This window comes from Otolemur garnettii, unplaced genomic scaffold (genome assembly GCF_000181295.1).
Source record: "Otolemur garnettii isolate 467f Iridium unplaced genomic scaffold, OtoGar3 scaffold00034, whole genome shotgun sequence".
Taxonomy (NCBI): Eukaryota; Metazoa; Chordata; class Mammalia; order Primates; family Galagidae; genus Otolemur; species Otolemur garnettii.
This window is the reverse complement of record NW_003852429.1, coordinates 13,524,874-13,533,494: the sequence shown is the minus strand read 5'-3', so window position 1 is coordinate 13,533,494 and position 8,621 is coordinate 13,524,874.

Below are 8,621 nucleotides of genomic sequence, written 5' to 3'. Positions count from 1 at the left end.
CATTGGTAGACCTAAATTTCACCTTGAAGCTTGAGATTGTCCTTAAATGAAGTAAATTTAATCAAACATTGTAGAAAGAACCCCACAGTGAGGCGTGTGGATGGAAATGTTGTTCAAGGAGGAGCCAGGAAATGTGTTTGAAAACTCTTGTTTTGTTAATGGCACAATTGCCATTCTGATGTAGGAGACACGTCAGGTCACTCATAAAGTCAGGTGTGAGTGGCAGTAGTTCATTATTAATTTGTATTGTTAGATAAGCAGCATGATTTTAGTATATCTACAAGGCACATCTGTAAGTTTATGAGCAACATTTAGTGGCATGGTCCCAGAGAAGAGCTGTTTGAGAAAGAGAGAATTCAAGTTTGTTCACAGGTGCTTCTGCATATACATTGTCACTTCCCAGGAGAGAACCACTTCAGCGTGATAATCCTACTCATGGCAGGCCCCAAAGAACAGTGGGGAGAGGAAATTCTGCCAGTTGGCTGAACTTTGAGTAATATACTTTCTTGTTTCACTAGAAAGAGAAATAACCAAAATGCAGATCTACATAAACAAAGTACACAAACCATGGCTAATAATTTAGATGCAAAGCAAAGTGCTTAGAAGAAACAATGGGAAAAATCTCTCGGGAATTGCACAGGATACTGCATCATTCCTTGAGGACCGGGGTTGGGGGTCTGTCAGTCTGGATTACACTGCTCTCAGGGACAGCACGGGATCATCTTGATAGTGGAAGTGTCAGGACATTGTTCTTACGGGAAAGAATGCTTCCTATGGACACAGATTTGCCTTCCCTGTTTAAAATGCTCCCATCAACACCACCACACACAGATCACAGTAACATTATCGACTGTCATGTTACTTACTGTTGCATGGCCTCTGATTAGAGCACTCTGCTGAAAATTAGACATGCCATAGATTTGGATATATTACATTCTCTGAACTTAAAATGCCTCATGTTACCTTGTAGCTGTTGGCTCAAAGTAATGGAGGGATGGCTGTGTGGCTACGCTCTGGGGACATATTTCTCCCACAGGCAGGACTTAAGGGACTGGTATAAAGACGGAAATGGGAAAAGCTGCTCTCCATATTATACCTACTTATTTATTAGAAAAAAAGTTATTTTTCATTAAAATATTCACTCTGTCAGTCTACAACTCTAAGCTTCCAAGAGAGAAAACTCCCCCAACACACACACTCACACTCACATGACCACAAGGGACTCAGTAAAGCTTCCTTTAAACTAGAGGCTTAGGCTGCCACTTGGTCACTTTGGCTGTTTGACCTCCCAAGGTAACAAGCAGAGAAAGAAGTTAATACAGTGGGAAAAAAGTGATTGACTGTGACTCTCCTGGGGAAATAAGGCTGCTACCAAAAATGGGGAAGGAAGTAGTATGTCTGGAAACCAGAAGATGCCCTGTGGAGTCTCAGTTTCCCAACATTCCATGTTAAACTTAAGGAGAAAATAAAGGCAGAATAATTCTTGGCACAGACTCTTCAAGACTGAAGGTTTGTTAATGCGTCCATCATGGCTTTTTACGTGGATAACTTTCCACACATTCCAAGACTCATGAGCCCAAGTTATGGGAGACAAGGGCATGACCATCCAGTGGGTTAGTGGGAAGATTACTTGTGTACATCAGAGGAGGGTGTGGTAGGCAGCAGGATGAGAATGAAACCCTGGGACAGTGTTAATGAACTCTCATTGCTATGAAAATGCAATTGCCCCGGTTAGCATGTGTCCATGCTTGGAGACTGTTGAAGTGGCCTTAGAAATAGAAAGCATAACTATTTACTCTTACAAATATATTTGCTTGTTGATGACTACACGTGAGTAGAGAAATTGTCTATTTAATTGTGACCTCACAAGATGGTAAAAAATATTTAACCTTGGGCAGGCAAAGTAGCTCATGTCCATTCCATAATCCTAGCATTTGGGGAGGCTGAGGCAGGAGGATCATTTGAGGCCAGGAGTTCAAGACTCCAGCTTGAGCAATACAGCAAGACTCTGTCTTTACCAACGACAACAACAACAACAAAAACTAAAAAAATTTTCCAGGTGTGACGGTGCACAACCGCAATTCCAGGTACTCAGAAGGTTGAGGCAAGAGGGTCAGTTGAGCCCAGAAGTCTTAGGGTGCAGTGATCTCTGATCATGCCACTTTCCTCAGGTCCAGGCAACAAAGTGAGACCCTATCTCAAAAAAGCAAAATTAAACCAATTAACTTTCACTAGGCAGTCTCCCTCAAACAACAAAACAAATAAGTACATCTAACTGAATTTCAAGTTCTGCCTTGTGGGCTGGGTGGGTATTGCCTGTCTGTACCCTGCTTTCACGCCTCTGGCCTCATTTCAAATTTGCCAGCATCATTTTGCTTCAAACCTAAACCACATTCCCTTTCTTAAACTATCCTTGCCTTCCTCTTCACTGGCACTGGGCACAAGACCCTTTCCCTGAGAAGCTCACCCTTGCTGTGACTGGGATTGCATCACACCTGTCCTGTAGATCTCTACTCTTTCACATAAGAACGTTTGAACCGCCCAGAGCCCTGCCCTCCTCTTCCTTCTCTAACATTTGTCATGGTTAAAATCTCATATTTAACTGTCTGCTCATTCATTGGCCTGCTCTGTCTCTCTAGTAGGTTAAAAATTCCAGAGGACGTATTTCAGCACCTACCATGCCTACCTATAATATTACTTCATAAACAATTTTGTTAGGTCTTCACAATTCTACATCAGATTTTGTTTAGAAACATGACATATAATTCAATTATTATGTTCTTCTTTGGTAATTGAAAAAAATATAAATAAAGCATACCTATGTTCTATATCAAACTTCAGGAATAATGTGCATATTAATTTTTCAAAAAACATAATTGCAACTACTTTATGATAAATGGAAAATTTTAAAATTATGTCCAACTATTTTATGATAAATGGAAAATTTAAAAATTATGTCCAATCTTTCATGAATTTGTTGAATACAATTGTCTTTATCACCTTATATTATCTTATTATTACACATGAATTTGAATGCCAGACGTTTCCCTGTGTGTGCCCTGGAAGCAACTTGCAATTTGAAAGTAAGAACTATAAATAATTTTAGTGTTTCTTTTTCACTTGGTGTAATTATTTATTATCCTTTAGCTTCAGCATCAGATTTAATGTAAACTAGATATATATTATAGAACTTTTTATACTTTAGATTCCATATTTTCAAGTGATTATTAATCATATATCACGATCGTACTTCCTTATTTTTGAATATTAAAACATAAAAGAAAATCAGCTTGCATATACATCCTAATTATGTACCTTATGAAAATTTCAAGAGTTTGCATAAAGATTAGAGATTGCTAGAAAAGCTATAAAAATAGAAGTTTTGGAAGAAACATGAGGTATGATCTATTCAACGAATATTTCTCATGTATTAGATATTTTTAATTTCAGTGATTAGAATGCATTTATGGTTACACAGAGAGAAGATCAGCACAATGAAATACTGATCTGAAAAACAGCAATGTCAAACACAACACAGACAATAAAAAGTGAGGTATGTGTATATGATCTGAAAGAGCAGCTGAGTTTGTAGAAGATGAAGTGAGAATTTCTACATAGGACTGACACGTGTTCAACAGAGAGCAACAAAAAAATCAGCAGCAACACTGATGGGTGTGGGCGGAAAAATGTTTCCGAAGTTGAAAAACTGAATTCGTAGCGGCAACAAATATAATGAGTGTTACGCCACATATAAGAACTCTTTTAAAAAATAACAATATGTACCTTCATAATGAAACTATGGAATACAAAAAAGAATAAAAACACACAAAAGCAGTCAGAATGAAAAATGAGATTATCTACAATGCAGAGACAAACATTTATAGGCATTGAAAACAGAGCAATAATTTCATAACAGAACTGAGGTTTGAAAAAAGGGTAGGGCACCAGCCCTATATGCTGGAGGTGGAGGTGGCGGGTTCAAACCCAGCCCTGGCCAAAAAAAAGGAAAACAATGTTATGATACCTCCAGAATGCTACAATACAGCAAAGATCATGTATTCCAAATTAAGATATCATTTAAGATTGAGTGAGAAATAGAGACATTTCCATTGAAACAAAGGCAAAGGCAACCATGCCTGGGATGAGAAGTAACGTCTGGGTTGAAAATAGATACTAGTATTAGGAAGTCCTGTGATTAGAACATTGATCTGATTCCTAGCACAGTGCCTAGAACACCGTAGATTTCTAATAATTATTTGTTTAGTGGATAAAATTGAAATGATCTAAAACTTACACTACTTTGATGTCATGAGTGGAAATGAGGTGGCCCAGAGTAGTGGTCTGTGCTTTAAGATTTGCATATTCTATAAGAATCCAAATATTTGCAAGAGAGCTGCAGATGAGATAGTTTTGAGAAAGTCAGTTTCAGGATGTGACTCTGCAAATATACTATTCCCTAAAAGTAAGGGGCCTGAGACTCGCCTGCGGTGGAGGCCAGGGAGATCCTGGGTTGCCTCCTATGCTACATTACAGCAAGGTATAAAAATATTCAAGTGCCTATAAAAAGGTCAACTCCCAATACTGGGTGAAAGATATTTTTAAATCACGCCTCATACTCCCTTCGCACCTTTGATAGGGTTTTTTATTTGTTTGTTTTCTAACCTGTCATATACTTTCTCCATTGAAGGGTGAAGCATTGCATTTGAAGCAGAATATTTTGGCCTACAGAGACTATGCTAAATGCAGGTATATTTTAGAAGGCTATGATGGGGATATAGTGTCATAACTTTTTTTTCAAATATTTACTCAGCAAAAGGATAAAATTTTTGGTGAAATTTTTATAAATTAATTAATTGAAAGCATCTTTTAACTTGAATATACCCCTTGCTGTCACTTGTTAATCACTAGCTATTTCTTCATTCTTTTCATTTATTTATTGACTTTACAATATCCCGAGTTTGCAGAGAATGTTACTACTACATACAAATAATGTACTTGCTAGTAATTATTCATAGGTTTTTTATGTAAACACCGCCCTTCCCAATAAATTCTCTTATTAATTCCCTTCCTTTCTATTTACTGTTAATCTTCAATTAAATTCATTTCACTGCCACGGTAGCCGATGGTGCCCATGAATATATTATTATCAGAATAAAAGAACAATCTTCATTATAGGCACATTACCCATGGATGGTATTTTACCCTTTATGTTAAGTAAATGTCACTATTTCAAAATTTAAATTATATTTTCTGCTAATTTACTATAAATATTATTTCTAATGCTTATGTTGAGGCTTGAAAGGTTTATGCAACTGTATTGTTTTATTATGCAATTCAAGAAATAGAACTTTGCCAGCTCTGAAGCTCCTATAAGCATCTTCCCAATTGTAATACTCAAACACATTCTTAAAGGTAACATTTTGCTTGGTAGGTAATTATAGCCTGGTTTGCAATGCTCAGAAATAGTTTAGGTTTGCCATTTTTTGAACATTTTTGTAAAGCTATCATACGTCCCTTTCTTCTCAACATTAGGTTAATGAGATACATTTGGCTATTTTGGTTGCTCTATTTTATCTCATTGCATAAATTATAGAAAAGTTTATGTATTACTTTATCTGTGGATGAATACTTGCACTGTTTTTTTTTTCTTTTTTGATAATGTGGATTAAACTCTCATGATTCCTAGGCATGTTCCTGTTGCTTGTGAAAGTCCTTTTCTCTCTGGTATATATTTTTCAGTGGTATTCTGAACCATAGTTATGTATATGTCCAGCACATCTCCAAATTTCACAGGGTAGATGTAGCAGGTAATGACTTTCAAAGTGATTGCTTAAGTTTATACTTTTGCTTACAATGCATGTGAGATTTTCTTTCCCAAATTTGTTTATGTTTGACATTATGAGACTTTTATATTTTAATCATTCTTTGGGGTCAGTGATAATCTCATCTTCTGCTTTTTATTCCCTGACAACTAACAAAGTAAATAGATCATTATTTCACATGTTTAGTGCCACTTTGAGTTAATCTATTATGTTCCACCTGGTGATGTCTCTCCCCCAACTTTCTGTTGGTTATTTCCTTATTAATTTGTAGGAGGGTTTGTGTTTGTTATCTGGTTTTCTTTATAAATCCATTGTTGTCTAAATATATAGCATAGCGTCTCTCCTATTCTATGTATGTTTTTATGAAAAACTGCTGTGATGTCTTTAGATGAACAGATGCTCTTAGTTTGAATGTAGTAAAACATATCATTAATTTCCTCTGTGGGTAGAGCTCTCTGTATCCTGTTGAAAAGACCTTTCCGTAACTTGAGATATTTTTCTAAATTATTTTCTAAGAATTTATTGTTTCGTCTTTCACATTTCTGTCTCCATAGTTTGTTTTTGGATATGATGAGAGGTAAGGCAAATATTCCTTAAAAACATATATACATATTGAACAGTCCCAGATTTATTCATTGATATACCATGTTTTGTTTTTTTTTTTTATTGATCTTAAAAGTCACCCTAATCCCAAATAAAGTTTCTATATGATATGTTTGCTTTGGGGCTCTCAATTTTGTTCTATTACAGAATATATTTATTATTATATGTCAATACCATACTTCCTAATGCTGTAGGTTTATAATAGTCTTGGCATCTGGTCAGGATGCCTCTTATCTTGTTCTTTTTAAGATTGTCTTGACATCTACACACAATTTTTAGTATTAGTTTGTTGAGTCCCATCCAAAACATTATTTTTGCTAGTATCTTCTTTAGGGTTGCATAGAATTTAATAATCTTCTGTGGGAGAATTTACATCTGTTTAATATTAGGTCTTCTATTTAACGAACACGGTCTATTTCATCATTCAGTTAGAAACTTATAAAGAAAAATATATAGAAATCTCATTCCATAAAAAGATTCGCCTTCAGGAAAGTTTGAAAATATATTTTGGCCTTTGTCTTTGGCCGTAGTTAGAATCAGGATTCCTAAGGGTAATCTATCAGATGTAGTCCAGAGCTAGAACTATCAAATATGTACTTCTACCATAAAACGTGAGATTCATGGAGGGATTATGTCTATGGAAGACTTGGAAATGTGCCACAATTTCACAGAAGGCACAGGACTAAGTCGATTTTGAGCTGCACGAATCACTAACGTGGGTTTAGTGCATTGTGTCTTCATGGATACCGGATTGGCTTAAACCACAGGTAGAGGCTGAGGTATCCATACCGTGAGGACTAGGGAGTGAGGGCTTAAGAATTCAGGACGGTAATTTTACTCCTGCTTGTCGTAAACTCACGCTAGTTAGAGAGGGAGGTAGGAGGATTATGCATTCTTAAACGGAAGGAGTACGCTCAGTTACTTGCCCCTGATGGGTCTCCTCCAATAGAGATGAAGTTTTATTTATTTTATCATTTAGACTGTCCTGCTCTTCACCTCCTTTATGCTCTCCTTGCTGATACCCAGTGCTTTCATTATTCCATTCCTTCTCTAGACCGCTGTAGTACCCGTCAAGTGCTCAGTGTGAACCTCAGAAACCAGAGCTACTACCTTAAATAAGAAAAGATTCAAAACACACAACTTCTTGTGCCACCAACCCAACATAAAAATTGGCTTACCTAATTTTGCTTATTCTTGGGGTTTGTTTTTCTCTTCCTACTTTCAAAGCTAAAATGACACCTATTATCTGAATACTTTGTAGGTTTTTTCAAGATGGATAAATGTTTAATGATCATGAATACTTGGGATTAAAATTCTGTCGAAGTGCAAAAGTAATATTATTAAAAGGCATGCTTCGTGGATGATAATACAGTTCAGGCAATATTATTTTGATTATTCCTACCGAGTATAAAAAGCAGTTGAAAGCAATTTGCAGTTTTATAACCTAAGGAAATTATATCTATAAGGAATAAAAAAAAATTCTGTTCCTGTTTTTGCTGAAATGCTTATAGTTTAAAAGTCTAGTTGAGTAGCAGACTCCTCTCACACTTCCGCAAGATTCTGAATAACTGACTTTGCCTCATCTTCTGGACGTTATCTCAGGCACGTTTTTATAAATTATTAGAATGTTGTAAAAAGAATTCAATTCTGATGCTATTTCTGTTTTACTTAACAACGATTAAGAAAGTATGCTTGAAACTGAGTAAAATTTTCAAATCTATTTACCATCGAGTCATGTGAATTTTATTATGGGAATTATTTGTCTCTCTTATAAAATAAGTTGACACTGAAAATCATTTTCCTAAGGGTTAACCTATTTTCTTATAGTAATTTCTCCCTCAGGAATTCAGGAAATATATGTAAATATATTCAAACTTTAAATCCCTCATTTTTTTTTCTTTTTTGCTAAGCTGCATCCATAGTATTTCTCTATTTGATAGTCTCTAATATTACTGTGCACACTGCAATCTTTCATGATAGGAGCCTCATTTTTTTCTATACCCACAGAGTAGACTGCCTTCTAAAGCACAGTGAAAAAGTTATAATGCTCTGAGCATTGCAACTCAGTAATGTGTAATAGCTGTGAGTTTCAGAGATGGACATTTTCTTCAAGTAATCTTTTGTGTCTTAGGTCAGTTAGTTATTTCCAGGATGATGAAACAGAAATGATGGGAAACCTTGCAGATAGCTCACGGG